The 18,732-nt window shown below is 40.8% G+C and overlaps 1 protein-coding gene across 1 annotated transcript in view; it reads left to right on the top strand.

Moving 5' to 3' along the window:
- Window positions 1-18,732, top strand: part of LOC135198571 (protein Star-like) — an 80,354-nt gene that overhangs the window by 28,596 nt on the left and 33,026 nt on the right. The gene's annotated exons all lie outside the window — the stretch shown is intronic.

The raw sequence follows: 18,732 nt of genomic DNA, 5'->3' as shown, positions 1-18,732 counted from the left end.
TTAAAAACATTTCACACTGTAATACGACAATAATAATACATTAGAATATCCATTACCTTAAATAAAAATGAAAAAAATCAAAGTAACTTGAAGAAACCCCACTCGCGCAGCAAGTTTTGTATTTACCAGGGTATTGTTCAAAAACATTAATGGTATGAAATCTTTATTTATCACATAAAATAAAATAAAAAAAATTTGTATTTAATGGTAAATATGTATTTAAAATCCTTCAAAATGACTTGAGTCATCATCACTTGAATTAAACAATTCATCAGACAAATTATCATTCACGGTTTCATCATAAGGATCCCAGTTTGAATCTGGTGAATCAACACAGGTTCATCGTCACTTTCAAACAGGAGATCATCCTCTGTGCCATCCATTGCATTAGATATTCCGCATTTTTTTAATGACTTTATTACACTCTCTTTTTTCATATTATCCCATGATTTGACAGCAAATTCACACACTACATCCAAGGAAGGAGCACGCATTGTTCTGCCTTTTGTAAATGATTTTTCTCCATGCAACATCCAATTGTTCCATTCTTGTCTTACGTTATCTTTAAATGGCTTATTTAAACCAACGTCTAGTGGTTATAGCAAAGAGGTCAAACCACCTGGTATAACTCCCATTTCAGTATTAATTTTTGCTAATCTGGCTTTAGTATTCTCTGTTATGTGACTACGAAACATATCCCAAATCAATAGACTTCTATCCTTTTTTAATCCACCTGGGCGTCTGTTCCAAATGTTTTCTATCCACAATTTCACACCATTTTCATCCATCCAACCCTTTTCGTGAATATGAACAAATACCCCAGTGGGAAACTTTAATTTATGGATCGTTTTCCTCTTGAAAATTACCATGGGCTTCAGCTTTGTTCCATCTGCCATGCATGATAAAACTACAGTGAATCTTGTCTTGTCATGGCCTATACCTCAAATTTGCACTGTCTTTGTACCTTTTACATCTACAGTTCTGCTACCAATCATATCAAAATTTAAAGGAGTTTCATCCATATTATTGATACATAATAGAGGAAATTGATATTTTTTCCTCTTTTTCAATAATATATCTATGAAAATTGGTAACCTTATCTGTCAGGTCTTTCGGTAGCTTTTGAGCAATTTTCGTTTTTTGGCGTGTCACAAGATTATGTCTATTCATGAAATGACTACACCAACCAACCGTTGCTTTAAAATTCTTACTTTTGTCTTGGTTGGATTTTGCCTATTTTAATGCATAAGATCTTATCGCATTTCATGTGACTATATCCATCCTGCCTTAGTGCTACTATCCACTGTGAAACATGCTCCAATTTCAAAAATATATCTTAGTCTGTGAGATGTTGTCTCTTTGGCAACCTCTCTTATTGCAAAGAGAAAATCTGTCACAGAGACAGTAGGGCTTTTGGATCACTTCTCACTACAGAAACTGAAGCCATCCGCATTGTTGGGAAGCTTCTAATGGATGATTGTAGAAGTTGTAATTTTCAGATTTCCATCTCTACTGCCTTTGATATACTGGATCTTGGATCCCACAAGTTATTTTAACCCTCTTGCGCACAGGCCGAAAATATGAGGGTATAAGGTACACGACTTTTCCCCGGGCCAAAAAGAACACACGCATGGAAAAGTTTTTTGGTAAAATTTGTTACGTCCAAACTATACCTGATATACACTTCTGGTTAGTGTTAGATATTGGCAAATGATTGAATTATTTCCTAAAGCAATCAGAACATCTTTACGAGGCTTAGAAATAATAAAAACGAAGTAATGAACTTCAAACTTTTAAGAAAAATCATAGATATTTTTTGGAAATAATTGTGAAAAATATAATAATTAGGTTTGGGGAGTTTGTTTTATACCTAAATTGTGTAGAAATGTTTGATTTTTCACGTGGAAGGAATAATTTTGCTATAAATGTGTTTGCTAATGAGCTGTAATTGATTAAAAATGCAAATTTTTTTACGGAGTGCAATTTTCAGATTTTCCATGCTACTTATGTTGACGTTTTGTATTGTAGCTAAGTAAGCTAGTGGCATCGGGTTTGCGTTTTTCCTCTAGATTCATCATCTGACGACCCAATGGCGTCAACTACATTTTCTATGATTGACGCTTTTTTTTCATGAATTTTTCCCGAAAATAACTTGCATACAACACCGCACTTATGGAGAAAAAAATTTTTATGTGCTACTCGTCATCAGATCACGAGAGGGTTAAAGAAGTTATTGCCAGGATGATTCTAGTTATGATGTAAGTCACACAGTCCCCTGCAAGACTGATTTAATAAATTCCATGAAGATTTTCTTGCCATTACCATTGTCTTCTGGCAAGAGTAGGTAGGGTAATCATCAGTTGGACCCAGTGGTTATTCTTGTAGTAGAAGTAGTGACTCAGTCCTCAATTGATCTTCAAGAAAAGGTGAAGGTTTAACAACCATCCCGATGATCAACCTCAGTTTGCTGAATGAGTAACTGCAACATCCTCCACATGGAGACATTGAAATTGGCAAGCCAATTCGTCATGGTGAGTGGCTCCCTGACAAACATAAAAGTCTAGGATGTTTTTTCCCATTTGTCAGTGCATCTACCACCAAGGATATGGCTTTTGCTTCTGTTGAGGGGGGAAGGTATTTCAGTACTATTCCCTTTGTTTCAGGATCCTGACTGCTCCACAGGTCTTTAACAATAATTTAGTTCCAGTGGCAGCATAGGTAGACCAAACCAACATAATGCTGTTGATGTACCCAGGCAGTTTATTGTCCTAACTAACAACAAAACAAGACAGTGGCAAGACTGGGTCCATTTCTGCAACTGGAGCCAGTGCCTAGACTGGTGGGTCTCTTGGAGGAAATCAACATGCAACACGTATATCATCCTGAAATACTGTACATGGTGGTTCTCCTGGCTGTATTTATAGTATTCTTATAATTAAAGTAGTGTTTTTACAAACAACTTGGCTTTCCTCTTGAAACTATAAAATCTTCAACTAGACAGATGTCAGCAGGGTTTGAGATTGTCCAATGGCTTGTGCTTGGAAGTTGAAACTTTAATGTGGGCAGCCTGGAAGTTTGGTGCCATGATTAACAGATAGGATAGCTATATATAAGATAACCTTTAGATAAGACAAAGTAAAAACTTATGGCAAATTTTCATGAATTTATCTCATGTCTGTAGTGTAAGAAGACTGCTAAATTACAAAAGCATCTGTGTATAGGCTAGCTTTCTGCTATAAAAGCATGGGGGAAAGTTAAAGTAGAAAGTGTCATAAAATCATTTTAAAAATGCAGTATCTCTAATGCCATGGATGGTACTGAAGATGATCGGTACAAAAAGGATGACAAAGCCATTTCGACTCACCAGAACCAGACTGGAATCCTTACGATGATGGCATATGTGTTGAATCTTGTGATATGTATGAGAAACTTTTCAAAACTGATAGTGATGATTGTGAGGAATTTGATGGGTGTTAGATATGAAAGTTTACTATCTCTTATCTGTAGTAATTCCAAAAACTGAAAAGCTCTCACATTTTTTTTTTTTTTTTTTTTTTTTTTTTTTTTTTGAGAAAAGTAATCCTCTGCAGAAATCAAACAGTACTGTACGTACAACTATATTTAAAAGGATGATTTAAATATAAGTTGTATTACTGGCTGTAATCAATTGCAGTATATTGCCTATATTTTTATCAAATTGTTCTTGTATTACAGAATTTAAACATGAAATTGTGCTCCATTTGCATTTAATATTGTTTACACTCAAAATGTCAACTGATTAAATACTACTGACCTCTTCTTTGCTATTAATTGCTATAAGAAGCATCATTCGGTTATACTGTTTCTTGCAGATTAAAAAATTTGAGTTTAAAACATACAGACTACTTGATTTTAAAAGTAGCGAGTGTGATTTCACTTTTCCAAACATCGTTTTTGCCTATTCAAAAATGTTTTGGAGCCTACTTGTCATTATTTGTTTTATTCAGCCGCAGCTATAACCTGCAGTTTTAATTTTGTGGTACAGTATATTCTTTCTTAACCCTTAATGGACGGTCATGCTCATGTGATGATCTATAACAGATTTTGAGCATGGACGGGTTAACTCATATGAGTAATAATATTACACACCGTATGATTTGGCTGAATTTAGTGAGAAAGATGTTCATTTCACTTTAGTTCTCTATAAATGACTTGTGGCAACTGTAGTAGCTCAGCACAGGAGTGACAGAGGGAGATGAGTGTGCCTCGAGACTTGATGGGGGATGTACTATGCCTCTCTCTATCCCATGATGTCTATTTATTTGCTCATAAATATACCCATGGATTGCTGTTGGTTTTAGTTTTTATCTTTTATGATAGTATGTTAGCTATAATTGTAATTTTGCAATTATTAGAAAAATCATCTACTATACCTCTCAAAAAGTTTCTGAATCTCCCCATCTCAGTAAATCTCGTGAACATTTTATGATAAATAACGTATACTAATACTGAGAATTTGTTACGGATTTTCGTTCTTATCCATTGTGATATTTTGTGAGCTGTAATTATAATTTTATAAAACAAAATACTTAAACAAAATTACTATTAAAAAAATATAAATATTTGCTTTGTAAAATTAGCATATTTTTATGAGTGTCTTGTAAAAGAGGCCCCACACAAGGTTATAAATAGTAGTCACTTTCAACTTCCTGTGGACGGTGTAGACAAATATATTTATAAATTATTTCCTCACCATGTGCATTTGCATATTTTCCTCTTTCCATTGTCATGTTTTTTCTTAAATTGGCCAACCTTAAAGTTTGCCCCAGTCTGGAGGTGTGCTTAATATATCCATATTTAGCCAGTTCCTTAAGGGTTGAGCCTCCTCCATTTGCATGAAGGATGAATAAAAAAGGGATTTTGACGTAAGGAAAAATCTATTTCTGGGCGATTAGTTCGTGTCGCCCAGCGAAATATCCTTTAATCCATTATTTCTAAGGTAAATGAACTAACAAATACCAGAGAATAAACAAAATAAAGAGAAAGGTCAGTATAACTGACTCGCTCACCCTCCAAGAGGGCGTCGGTATGAACACTAGGGCGAGTGAGACCACTACCACGAACCTCTTGCCAATAGAAATCTCCTACGACAAAACCCCCACAAGAGGGGAGCCGACCCACAGAACGGGCAGCAACTACTACTACTACACCCCACGCTACCGACTGTTTTTACCTATGGAAGCTACCATTGACAATCAGCAAGTTTGAGCAACTTTTAACGCAACTTTCGATAAATGCTCGATAGTTACGGCAAATAAAGTCAGCTATCAGCTGTTTCTTAAATTGGTTGTTTATATCAGTAAAGATTTACAATCCTTCATCCGGAAAGAGAGAGAGAGAGAGACTGTTAGCCCTGGCCCCTGGATAGATTATTACTCTTAACAGATATCCATTTGCAAAAGTCGAATTACCGTATAATTGTATTGATAATAGAATTTCTGGGCTCAGCTCGTGTCGGCCTATGAAAGTAAAAACTTAACTATCATTCTTTCTAGGTAAAATTAGCCTAAAATTACCAGAGAAAAACAAAATTAAGAAAATGTCAGTAAAACTGACTCGCTCACTCTTAAAAAGAAGTGTCGGTATGATAAAGGGGCGAGTGTGGAACACTACCACGAGCCAAACACCAATTAGAACTTCCTATCAGAATCCCCCCAAGAGAGAGCTGATACCAACGGGCGATGCAGCCTCTACTACTACTACTAGAGGACGCCACGGACAGCAGCGCCCCTAGCGGACATCCTTAAATTTTAGCGCCAGCGACAAGTCGCCATTTTCTTGTGCTCGTGCTTTTTTGGATTTTATCCGTACTATCTACGATGGAACGCTCTGCAATTGCCACGGCTAAGTTAAGTAACTCATAAGTAATATTTTACCTCTTTTTTATCTTCCGGGTACCAGTATTTTCCTTTTAATAGGTCATATACGGTTCCCCGGTTGTCTCGTGGCGGCCATGCCGCCTCGTAAGAATTCCCGGTCCTCCATACTGGGACTTCTTATACTTATGGGCTTACTTTATCACATTCATTGTTTTACATCGAGTTTTAGCTAGTTCGGCCCTCCTACCATTCTCTTAGCTTGGTATTTAGGGCTATTATTATTATTTTGCCAGCCCAGCATCCCGGCTCTTGCTCTACATCGGCTATCGCTGGCTCCGAGTAGGCCTCTGTTTCTTGGAACAGTCTGCCTCCTCCTGGGCTTCTTTCTCTTTTACTAAAAGTGTCTCTTCCATCTTTCGATGTATATATTTTATTTAGGGTGTTAGGCTAGCCTAGGTGCTTGTTCCGTGTATTGGTACAGCTTGGTTCACGTGGCCCTACCACGATTGTGTTGCTCGCGGCCTAGGCCACTTGCGGTCACGTGTTCCATAGCACCTTACCCTGCCCCTCCCTCCCTTTCTGGTATAGGGAGGAGCTGGGGGACCCCTTGGTTGTCATGACAACCTCAGTCGCCTTCTCTCATCCTCTCGGAGGTGACCAGGGGTTCCTTCCAGCGGGGGGTTTAGGGCGACCACTCATGAGGTACCGGGTCTCCATGCGGGTAGTTGGTGAGGCGGGGAGGAGTAGGCCATCCCTCCCTCCTTTCTCGCTCCCGCCGTGTTTCGCCGAGACCTTCCTTCCCCCCTCCCCAGTTGCTCAGCTACCTCCCTTACGATACGAAAGGAGCCTTCCGTCGCAGCCGGGGCACCTTTGGTTTTGGGTTACTGGCTCCGCTAGCGGGCGGGGTGGTCATTACGAGTGGTCGGTTGCTTGCCTACTATATCCTTTTTTTCTTTTTTTTCTCTACCTCGCTACCGGAAGGGATCTTCTCCTTACCTACGCTCTCTTCTAGTAGACGGGCGGAGAGAGGTTGTTTTATTATTATTATTTTAAGGATATACCCTAATTGAACATTATTTTACAATGAATTGTGTATTATTATTATTATTATTTATCAACCATCCCCGCCATTTTCCGTCGTGGTTTTCCATTACCACCACTCCTGGTTGGTTGTCTTTTGTGCCTCCGCCATCAGCGGAGCCATAACCTAGATACCAACCTAGTTACCACACGTATTTTGGCGGGGCTCTGGTTTATTCTAACCTTATCGCTCCGGCACCAACGGAGCTTATGTTAGGCTGTAAGTGTTTACCTGGTACTCATGTACTTTTTCACTTACAGGCTACCAACTGCCAGGTCCCAGCGTGTAACGCGACGCTGTTCGACCCCTGTGGACATGATGAATGCAGGTCTCACGCCCCCTGTGCCACGTCGTTCAACGAGACGATCGTCTGGCACCCTGAAGCCTGCGCCATCTGCTACGACCTGGTCGGTCAGCTGGGAGATGGGGTAAGTCCATTATAGGCTTACTTATTATTTTACTAACAACTTCTAGTCTAAGTTTGTTAACCCTGTTCCACTATTGGCAGCTAATCTCCTCCTTTCTTTCAGGCTAGCTGTGTGAGGGAAGTCGCCCTCTCCGCCACCCTGAAACGCGTGGGTGGGCGGCTTCGGGAAGAACGCCGCCAAGGGCCAGCCCTACATTTTGGACAGGAAGCTGGCCGTCCAGATCTTCCCCGCGGGCAAGTCGACGGGTTACGTTGACCCCTTGTCCGCTGCCCCGCTGATAGCCTCCATCCAGCAAGACCTCCAGCAATCAATTGGGGTCGTAGCCTCCCAGGAGTCGGTCCCGGACGTCGCTGCCCTGGACCTTAACCTTGAGCCTATGGCGGTAGTGGGGAGGATTTGTTGGTTGAGGTAGGTATGTCGGGCGCCCAAGGTCTTTCCTTGGGCGCTCCTGGATCTTCTCCTGTCCCCTCTTCTTCCGCTTCATTCCAAGGCTTTGCGGGATCTGAGATCCCTACTCGCTCTCCCGCTCTCTCTGTACCTCCTAAGGAGAAGGGAAAGAGAGAACCGAAGACTTTAGCTAAGTCGACTTCTAGGAAGTCGTCTTCGTCTTCTTCGGCTAGGAAGTCGTCGACTTCCTATGCCGATGCGGTGAAGGCAAAGCCGAGCTCTTCTCAATCAAAGAGCTCCAGAAGCAAGGCTTCGAAGGAGAAGGCTCGCGCTCCCGCCGAGTCACTGCCTTCTCCCGCCTCCACTGCTTCCACTCCGGCTACGCCGGTAGGGGTAGCAAGCACCAGCACCTTTGATCCCTCTACTTTCTCAGCAGGGGTGATGGAACAGGTGGGCGTGCTAGTTAAGGCGGTCACAAATCTCCGCACTGGGGACACGGTTTGAGCAGATGTTTGCGCAGTTATCAAACAGTCTGTCTCAATCTGGACAATCAATCCAGGATCTCTCTAACAGAATGAGAGAGAATGAGGACCGAGTAGCTGGGCTAGCTCAGGCTCCTCCCCCAGTCCCCTCCCCCAGCATCTAGCACGGGGATTCTTCAACTCCCGCCATATGACTCCTTGCCAGCTTTCTCTATGGAGAACCCATGGAGAGTAGCTGCCTACGCTCCATTCAAGGATGGAATGATTTCTATCTCGGAGTGTGGAACTCGAAGGATTGAGGACTTCGAGTTTTACCCTCCGGGTCTGACGCAGCCTTTCATCGGATATGCTAGGCTGACGCCAACGGCTCTGACGAGGGAAGACAAAATCTCTAAGGAGTCGGTCCTTTATAGTAGAGATCACGCCCAGCGGGAATGGGTTCACTGCCTTGAGGACTGGGAGTGTACGAACACGAACTCCAGGCCTACAAGATCCCTTCACTATTTTCGCGACGGAAGAGGAAGTTTCTCTTCCGTTCGCCACAAAATTAGTGGAGAAGTCTCTTCAGGCAGTCCTCAAGGATGAGCCCATCCCACAGTTGAGGGAGGCGGAGTCTACTTCTCCGCTCTTCCCGGCCTTCGGAGAATTGTGGGAGAACTTGCCAGCTACGTTCACGCTTGGTAAGCTCAAACCGGACTGCGCCATGGACCAGTTCGGTGAGAAAACTACCTAGGCTGCCGGATTCCCCTAATCCAGGCAGAGTTCGATTGCGCGAACTAGGTTTGGCAGGTCCCTCCAAATTCTCTCATAATCACAGAAATGGCTGCCCCTTTCTTACGCTACGGAACCGCTGTTTAAGATTTTAGCGAAATCTCAGTTTCAGACGGTTCTTCGGACGAGCTTTTGACTTCTTCCAGGCTAGGAGGAACTGCCGGAAGCATGTCTTACAAGAGTGCACCATCAGGCATGAGCCTAATAGACTCTTGGCTGCTAGCATGTGGGGAGCGGATCTCTTCCCAGAGTCCGCGGTGAACGAGGTACACCACGAAGCTGCTAGACTCAACCAGAGCCTTAGAGCTAGGTGGGGTAATTTCCCTCAAAGAGGAAACAGGAGTCCGTTCCCCACTGCTGGCAAGAAACTGAAGAAGGCTGGTAAGAGGTTCCAGCCATATAAAAAAACTTCCAGCAACAGCAGCAATTTGTGCAGGCAGTCCCAGTTACCCAACAGGGACAACCGGCCACCTCTAAGCAGAACCAACCTATCCATCCTGTTGCCTCAGCAATCGCAACCATCCACTTCCTACGCTTATCTCGCCGGCCTTCAACCCTGCATATGAGGCTCAAGGCTACACTCAACCGAGAGGAAGGGCGAGAGGTTACTTTCGTCAGCGTGGCGCAGGAAGGGGTACGAGGAGTAGACAGTTCAGAGGAGGGCGTGGTGGCCAACCCGCCCATCAACAATGAGGCTCCCCAGGTAGGAGGGAGGCTGTTCCTCTTCCGCCACAGGTGGGGGTTCAGCAATTGGGCACAGAGCATAGTGTCCAAAGGATTAGGCTGGAGTTGGATCAAAGATCCTCCTCCAATCAAATCATTTCATCAGGTACCGTCAACGGAATTGACAGATTACGCGGAAGAACTCCTTCAGAAAGGAGCTATTGCGAGAGTCAAACATCTAAAATTTCAAGGTCGCTTATTCAGCGTGCCAAAGAAAGGCTCAACAAAAAGAAGGGTAATCTTAGACTTGTCAAAGCTAAACTCTTTCATTCGCTGCGACAAGTTCAAGATGCTTACCCTCTCGCAAGTAAGGACCTTACTTCCGCGTGGAGCCGTCACATGCTCCATCGATCTTACAGACGCATACTATCATATCCCTATAGCCAGGCACTTCCGCCCGTTCCTAGGTTTCAGGCTAGGAAATCAAACATTCTCATTCAAAGTGATGCCCTTCGGTCTGAATGTAGCCCCCAGGGTATTCACAAAGATAGCAGAAGTGGTTGTACAACAATTGAGAGCTCAGGGAATCATGGTAGCAGCATACCTCGACGATTGGTTGATCTGGGCACCAACAGTCGAGGAATGTCTCAAAGCTACCAAAAAGGTAGTTCACTTTCTGGAACATCTAGGGTTCCAGATAAACAAAACGAAATCCAGACTTACTCCGGAATCTCGTTTTCAGTGGCTAGGAATCCAATGGGATTTGTCGTCCCACAATCTGTCAATTCCAATTGTCAAACGGAAGGAAATAGCAAAATCTGTCAGGCAATTTCTCAAATGCAAACAAACGTCAAGAAACCCAGTGATAGAATCCTAGGGTTCTCTTCAGTTTGCTTCGGTAACAGATATCCTTCTGAAAGCAAGGCTGAAGGATATAAATCGAATTTGGCGGTCAAAAGCAAACTCCAAATATCGAGACAAGTTGTCAGTAATTCCACAGCTCCTCCGCAACCAACTTACGGCCTTGGTCAAAAGTAAAGAACTTAGCCAAGAAAGTACCCCTTCAATATCCCCTCCCAGTGTTAACCATTCACACGGATGCATCCCTGTTCCGGGCGTGGGGGGGATTACTCTCAGTTCAAACAGGTTCAGGGGACTTGGTCAGTTCGGTTTCGCGCAGCTCCACATAAACGTGTTGGAAGCAATGGCAGTATTTCTTACTCTGAAGAGACTGCTTCCCCGAGAATCTCATCTAAGGCTAGTTTTGGACAGTGCAGTGGTATTGTTCATTGCATCAACAGGGGAGGGTCCAAATCCAAGCATGTGAACCATGTCATGGATAGCCATCTTTTTGCATTAGCAAACAAACACAAATGGCATCTGTCTGCCACTCACCTGGCAGGAGTAAGGAATGTGATAGCATACGCCCTGCCCCCCGGTCAGTTCCTCTGGAATCAGAGTGGTCTCTGGACGTCGGGTCTTTCCAGTGGGTAAGCCGGAAAGTCCCCAGGTCTCCAAGTGGACCTCTTCGCCTCACAAGCGAACCACAAGCTCCCTTGCTATGTGGCCCCCAACCTGGACCCTCTGGCTTATGCCACGGACGCCCTGTCGTTAGATTGGAATCAGTGGAGGAGAATTTATGTTTTTCCTCCAGTGAATCTTCTCTTGAAAGTCCTAGACAAACTAAGGTCTTTCAAAGGGATAGTAGCTCTGATTGCACCGGACTGGCCCAAGAGCAACTGTATCCTCATTCTTTTGGATTGGGTGTCTCCGACCTCAACGGATCCCCAGTCCCAAACTATCACAATCAGTACAAATGAGGACTGTGTTCGCTTCCTCAGGAACTCTCCAGACCCTAAAACTTTATGGACTTCATGAAGTTTGCGGCTAATAAAGATGCTGACATTATCCACAGAATATTCTCTTCCTAGAATCAGATAAGAGAGAGTCAAACCCATTGAGACAATTATGGACTCAGCTGTTAAAAAGTTAGCATCTTTCTTGAGAGAATCGAACACTACTAACCATGACAGTTAATTTGGCTATATCCTTTTTCAGATCCTTATTTGAAAAAGGTTTAGCAGCTAGCACGATTACCACTCATAAATCGGCTTTGAAGAAAATCTTTCAAGTAGGTTTTCAGATAGATTTGACTGAATCTTATTTCACATCTATCCCCAAAGCCTGTGCTAGACTTAGACCTTCTCAGAGGCCTACTTCAGTTTCATGGTTCTTAAATGATGTCCTCAAACTAGCTTCATATACTGAAACTCGTCTTGTACATTCATAATGCTCCTGAAGACATTATTCTTATTAAGCCTAGCCTCAGGAGCTAGAATTTCAGAACTGTCGGCTCTATCCAGGGATGCGGGTCATGTGGAATTCCTCCCATCAGGAGAAGTTCTACTTGCTCCGGATCGTAGCTTTTAGCCAAAAATGAAGATCCTCTTGCAAGGTGGGCTCCTTGGAAGGTTATCCCACTTCCACAGGATCCTTCTCTCTGCCCAGTATCAACTCTTAGAGCGTTTCTATTTCGTACGTTCTTCTAGATCCTCAGGTGCTCTCTTCATGAGAGAAAAAGGTGGTACTTTATCAGTAAAAGGCATTAGACAGCAAATCCTTTACTTCATTAAACAAGCTAACCCTGAGTCATTCCCGAAAGCACATGATATCAGGGGAGTAGCCACCTCAATTAATTATTTTCAACATATGAATTTTGAGGATCTTAAAAAGTATACTGGATGGAAATCCCCGACAGTCTTTAAACGGCATTATTTGAAGTCCTTGGAATCTTTAAAAGTTTTTCAGCAGAGTAGCAGCGGGAAACATAGTTTCCCATGATACGTATAGTAGTTGTAGTATAGATCCCAGGTCTCTTTTCTACCTTAATCAGCCAACATGCCTCACGCTATTGCCAGGCTACTCAACATCATAGCCTTAGCCGTTGAATCATTTAGTGGATTGTCCCTTATTTTTTTGCTAGGGACATCCACACTTGTACTGATAATGTACTTCAGTGTACCTACCCTTATTTTTATGCTAGGGTAGGACACAATTTGTTTGTATATATTCACCATTTTTTGTATTTATAGTTGAACTTCAGTCACAATGTGTTGTATATATTTTACAAGATTTGTATTGTTGATGGATTTCAGTGTACCTACCCTTATTTTTATGCTAGGGTAGGACACGTGAGTTTGTATATTTTATAATTTTGTTAAGTAAATCCCCTTTTTTCTTTATATTGATGCAGCTCTGTAATGGTCTGTAATAACCATTTAAGTACTTTAAGGTTACTAACGTTCTATTATTTTACTGTTTTGTATAAGTTAGTTTAAGTGCTTAATTTGTATGCTGTAATTGATTTACTTATATTATATCCATCATTTTACACTGTTTTTCATTGTTCCTTTTTTCCCATCTTGCCTGTTTCTCTGGTATCTTTTCATAGGCCGACACGAGCTGAGCCCAGAAAAGGGATTTGACGAAGGAAAAATCTATTTCTGGGTGATTGGCTCGTGTCGCCCTATGAAACCCCCCCTTGTGGTGTTTGTTTCCCCCCCTTGCAGGACAAGATGTATTTAGCTGTTTTAATTAAGGATGTCCGCTAGGGGCGCTGCTGTCCGTGGCGTCCTCTAGTAGTAGTAGTAGAGGCTGCATCGCCCGTTGGTATCAGCCTTCCCCTTGGGGGATTCTGATAGGAAGTTCTAATTGGTGTTTGGCTCGTGGTAGTGTTCCACACTCGCCCCTTTATCATACCGACACTTCTTTTTAAGAGTGAGCGAGTCAGTTTTACTGACATTTTCTTAATTTTGTTTTTCTCTGGTAATTTTAGGCTAATTTTACCTAGAAAGAATGATATTAAGGATACTTTCATAGGGCGACACGAGCCAATCACCCAGAAATAGATTTTTCCTTCGTCAAAATCCCTTTTTTATAAAACTGTTGTTTTACTGTATCCAGTTATTTTCCATGTGATATTGCCATATTATTGTGTTACAAAATATTCTGCATTCTGGTTCTGTTTATTTTCTTAATATACAAAATCATCAGCTGATTGTGTTTTACTGACATGATTGCATAGATAAATGTAGATTTCATTGATAAGGAATTATTCCTCGAATAGGCTATTTATTATGAAGATGTGCCAATAATATATAAGGGAAAAATTGTTTTATTACCTTTATTATAATTTTATTTTATAATGTGAATCTTTTTATATATATCAGTGTTATCACACCAAGGCCAAGACTAGCCTACTGGTAAACATCACTTTGCATTCAATGTTTTACAACCTCCAATTTTTAGGGGTGAATTTTAGGATTTAAAGGTCGTCTTATATGCAGAATTATATGGTATATTGTTCCTCTATTTCATCTGATTAGGCTTAATGTGGGTGCCAGAATGTTATGGACCTCCAGCAGTTGCTAGTAGATCATCCGAGGAACTTGCTTAAACTTTTGAAGTAGATGCTATTCCAGAGATAGGATAGCTGTGATGTCTATATCTTTCATCCATTTCATCAGATTAGGATTTACTGTGGGGGGACCAGAATGTGGTGGACCTCCAGCAGTTGCTACTTGACCATCCTAGGAACTTGTTGAAACTTTTGAAGTACTAATTGCTATTCCAAAGTTTGTCAGGCCACTCAACACCTCTTTCCTCGTGGCTATAATCCTCTTCAGCAGTCTGCACTTCCAGAAAAAGTTGTCAGTGTATACACTGAAAGGATGAAGTATGACCCTTTTTTATTATTAAGTACTTGAAGCTAGTGTGTTGATTGAAAGTTGTAGTGTCTATGGACCTCAGATTTTTGTTCTTTCACATAATGAAGAGCTTTCTGATAAAGCATTCCAGCTGGTTTGAATGTTGTTCTTGTACCATCTTTCCATGAAGTCCAGTTTATCATTAGCTGCTGGTTCTTTGAGGAGTGTGAGCAAGATACATTGTTTGTATGGCAATCCCTTCCTCTGGTAGTTGTCTTAAGTTTGAATTACCTTTGTCCTTGACATTGTCACTAAGGTTCATATAACCAGTAGTTGAGAATGCATTCTTACTGTATTTTCCAGCCCAACCTTATTGCCTCCTTATGCAGAGGACCTTTTCCTTTTCCATCACTTGAAGAGGCTAACATTTTGAGTTAATGGAGGTGACTATTCAAGAGATCAAACATACTAATCATCTCCCACCTCTAAGAGGAACAAGGAGTTGATGGTCATTCTGAATGCAGGTATGTTATGTCATTCCATCATTGCCAATTTTACGTTTGAAATATTTAAGCAGAAAGGGAAATGGAGGTGGGAGGCAATTTTTACCAATCTATTCACAATATTAGAAGAGTATGTTATAAACTTCTGCTCATGTCTCAATGATTGGTTGATCTTGTCATGTTGTTGAAGTATCACAGAGTACAGTATGCAGCAAAACTCGTGTGACTTTTTTATTTTTGTACTGGACAAGCGTTGTTCTCAAGTTGCCACTTAGTATTAAATCTCGTATTTTATAAACGTGTATATAGAGGAAAAGTTGGTCACTTGTTATATAGAATCTTATAATTGAAATATATTTGGAACCTGAAAACCAAAATATTTCACGCTACAATATTTCTGAACGAAAACTAAATACGTTACTGTAGCATGAAAACCTCAGATCACCGTGACTTCCATGAGTCGTGTGGAATCGTCAGTCTGGGACACTGTGAAAGAGAACCTCATCGCGATGGAGAGCAAGAGAAAAGTTGAGCAGAGCATAGTCTAATGATATAAAAAAAAAAAAAAAAAATTTGGGGGGTGCATTGGGTATATGAATTTCGAAGTTATTACTTTTAGCTTTTGTGGCTTTGTGTATAAAGCAAATGTTAGTCGAGATCATGATTTCGATACTTGCAATAAATTATGGCTTAGGCTTAGGTTATAGCTAGTGCTACATAGTCTAGTCTCCCGAGGGGTTTCTTCAGTTTGAAGAAAAGTAAATAATAAATAACTGAATAAATAAGCGAGGTGAAGAGTAATCTTCGCTATTAGAAACACAACTAATTTATATTATTTTACTTTGTTACTTTAGGAATGGGAAGACTATAATTCAGGTCGGATATTATCAGCTACAACTGTCGAGTGCAGATTCTACAGAATGACAACTGCAACGTATTATAAACAATAATGGCTAGGCCAATGCTATTGGCTTTATAACATACTGGGCTATATTCCAGACAGCAACAAGTTGCATCAAATCTTTGTAACTTATGAAGGGTGTCTATAAGACCATAAAGCAGGATTTGTGAAATTCTTCCACAGTCTTGGTGTGGTATACTTCCGTCATTATTTTCTTCATAGGCCTATAGCTTAATGAGAATGATATAATCGAGAAGCGCGAAGTGCACTTGGCCTACGGGTAAGGCAAGCTAAGCCATTGGCGGGCCACTATGCACCCTTCACAGTTGGGTCTAATGAAATCTTAGGTAGATCTCAAGAAATGTAACTTAGTAAAGGCATTAATAAAACCAAGCAGCAAATAATGAATATGATTGATAATAATAACGGTACTTAGTAAAGGCATTAATAAACCAAGTAGCAAACAATGAATATGATTGATAATAAAAACGGTATAGGTTAAGTAAATGGTATACCAATATAATTATTTTTAAAAAATACGTATAATTCTTTGAAATACATAGGTCCCTGTGAAAAATAATATACAAATTCCAGCAAAACAAATAGAGTAAACACAACCTCGTCTTTTAAAACACGTCTACATATATAGCTACACTATACATACATACATACAGAGAGAGAGAGAGAGAGGGTTAATTAATAATTTAGTATGTGAGCCTAGGTTGTCTATTTACGAATTAAGCCGTCTAGGAATACTGTCAAACCAGTCTACTGCAAATATTTTCCCCACGCATTGACTCCCACACTGACAAGCAATGGCTTATGATGGCTTGTTTACTGTTCAGAACGGAGCCATCCCATTCCTTTGTCATAATGGCCCATAAAATTTTCAATGGGATTGAGATCCGGAGATTTGCAGGCCAGTCGATCCGAAAATAACTTCTGGATGCTGCTGTAACCACTTTCTTACTGGCATGCTATTATGAAACAGAGGAGTTGTCCATTGCCAAGAATATGGGCAACGGTTCGGCGAATCAGTAGCATCCTAACAGATGGAATCAGCACCTCGTCAAGAATGTCAACATACTGCCTGCCATTTAATCGCCTCATGGATTGGCACTAAAGCACCTGGTCCGCAAGACGCCATCCACCCCAAAGGCCAGCGGTTATCCTCCCACTTCGTCGATTTGGTTGTTCTACATATTTATCCTCAAATCTGAAAAAAATAGAGAGAAGGATTTAGAGAAAATATAAATTTACAGATATTCGGAGAGAAACAATGACAGTGGGCTTACTTTTAAATATAAAAGAAACTGTTTTAACTGCAGTTCTTCCTCTCATCAATAGATCTTATGGATTAGAAAAAAACGAACTGGCGCTTATTAAGCCATACTTTCAGTAATATTGCTATAACACCGAACTTTTAACTTTTAAGACTTTGAAGTGCATTGTTAAGAAAAAACACTATAAGGTTATTCTATAAAACTATGTATATATATATATACTATATATATATATATATATATATACAGTTCTTTAATATGCATTTAACCAAAACTTATTTGAAATATTAGAAACAGCTACGTCAGTGTATTTTCTGCCAGACTTAGTTTTACAGTGAAATAATTAAAAGAAATCTTTGGTTGTAGGCCTAATAGTATATATTATGAATTCGGAAAAGAGGCATAAGGAAAGTTGTCCATAGCATAGTAACCTTAAACGACTTTTAAGTCAGTGCAATGTGTATTCAAACATTCACGAGACTCGAAGGAAAGCTAGCACGAACTTCCTCTGCGACTGGTTTCCCGCCAAGCAACACTTCGAAGCGCAGGCGGTCGAAGCGGAGGCGGGATTTTATAGATATTTAAACTGCTTCCTCAGTAATGACAATTCCCAACTCCCACCCTAGGTCAGATTAATTTATACTTCTCTTGCTTATTCTCCCTCCCTGATTAACATCGTAACTTCCATTAAAGATATTTGTCAGCAGGTTTAAAAACCAGTGTAAGAGGAATTACTATTCATTAAAGCTTTAGCATATATACAGACTAGGCCTATAATACAAAGTATATCACACCTAGGCTACCACGTAAAAATATAAGGCAAATAAGTAAATGTTCATTACCTGGTTTTTTCCGTGGACGCCAAGCAGATGCAGTCTTCCCTTTGGTTGGTCGTTGGCAAAAAGTCTTCTCGTCACAAAATATAACAGTTTCCCAAAACTGCTCGCTCTTGGACAGATATTCGAGCGCAAACCCGAGACGATGGTCCATATGCGTCTGTGTAAGTAGAGGCTTGTGGAGCGCAGGTTTTTTTTCCTACATAGAAGACCAGCTTCTCGAAAACCGACGTCTTACAGTGTCAACTGATGTTTGTATATTTGTTTCTCGTTTCACTGAAAAATGATGACGAAAAACGGGGGTGTTTGGTTATAAAGTTAATTAACACTTCGTCTTCTTCTGCGGTTGTGCAGCGGGGTCTCCCAGATCTAGGGTGGCTTTTCAATCCTTCTCCGTCGTTGTATCGTTTTAGCCATCTTATACACAGTTGTCTTGTTGATATTAAGACGATTAGCTATGTCTTTTTTTTGAAAATCTGGCGAGATGCAGCTCAACTATAGCTCTCCTTGTTGGGGGTGGGGGTGACGTTCCGGTCGCTGTCGGGTTGCTCCAACCATGTTTGGCAAATGACCACAGTTGACGTCATGTTAGGCCACGCCCACAACTACATCTCCGTTACGTTCTTATTACATTAAATAAATTTACTATGATGGCTAACACATTAGTAAAAATTCGTTTAATATTTAACGTCTTTTCATATTTACCATGATTAAAAACTAAGGTGTTAATGTTTTTTTCTAATGACCTAGCTATATTTTGATAAAAAATATATAAACATTATACTATAAAAACCATGCTAAATGAACTGTATCTTTTTATGAGCGAAGTTCCA

The sequence above is a fragment of the Macrobrachium nipponense genome, chromosome 22 (assembly GCF_015104395.2).
Source record: "Macrobrachium nipponense isolate FS-2020 chromosome 22, ASM1510439v2, whole genome shotgun sequence".
NCBI lineage: Eukaryota > Metazoa > Arthropoda > Malacostraca > Decapoda > Palaemonidae > Macrobrachium > Macrobrachium nipponense.
This window is presented reverse-complemented; position numbering and strand designations above follow the sequence as displayed.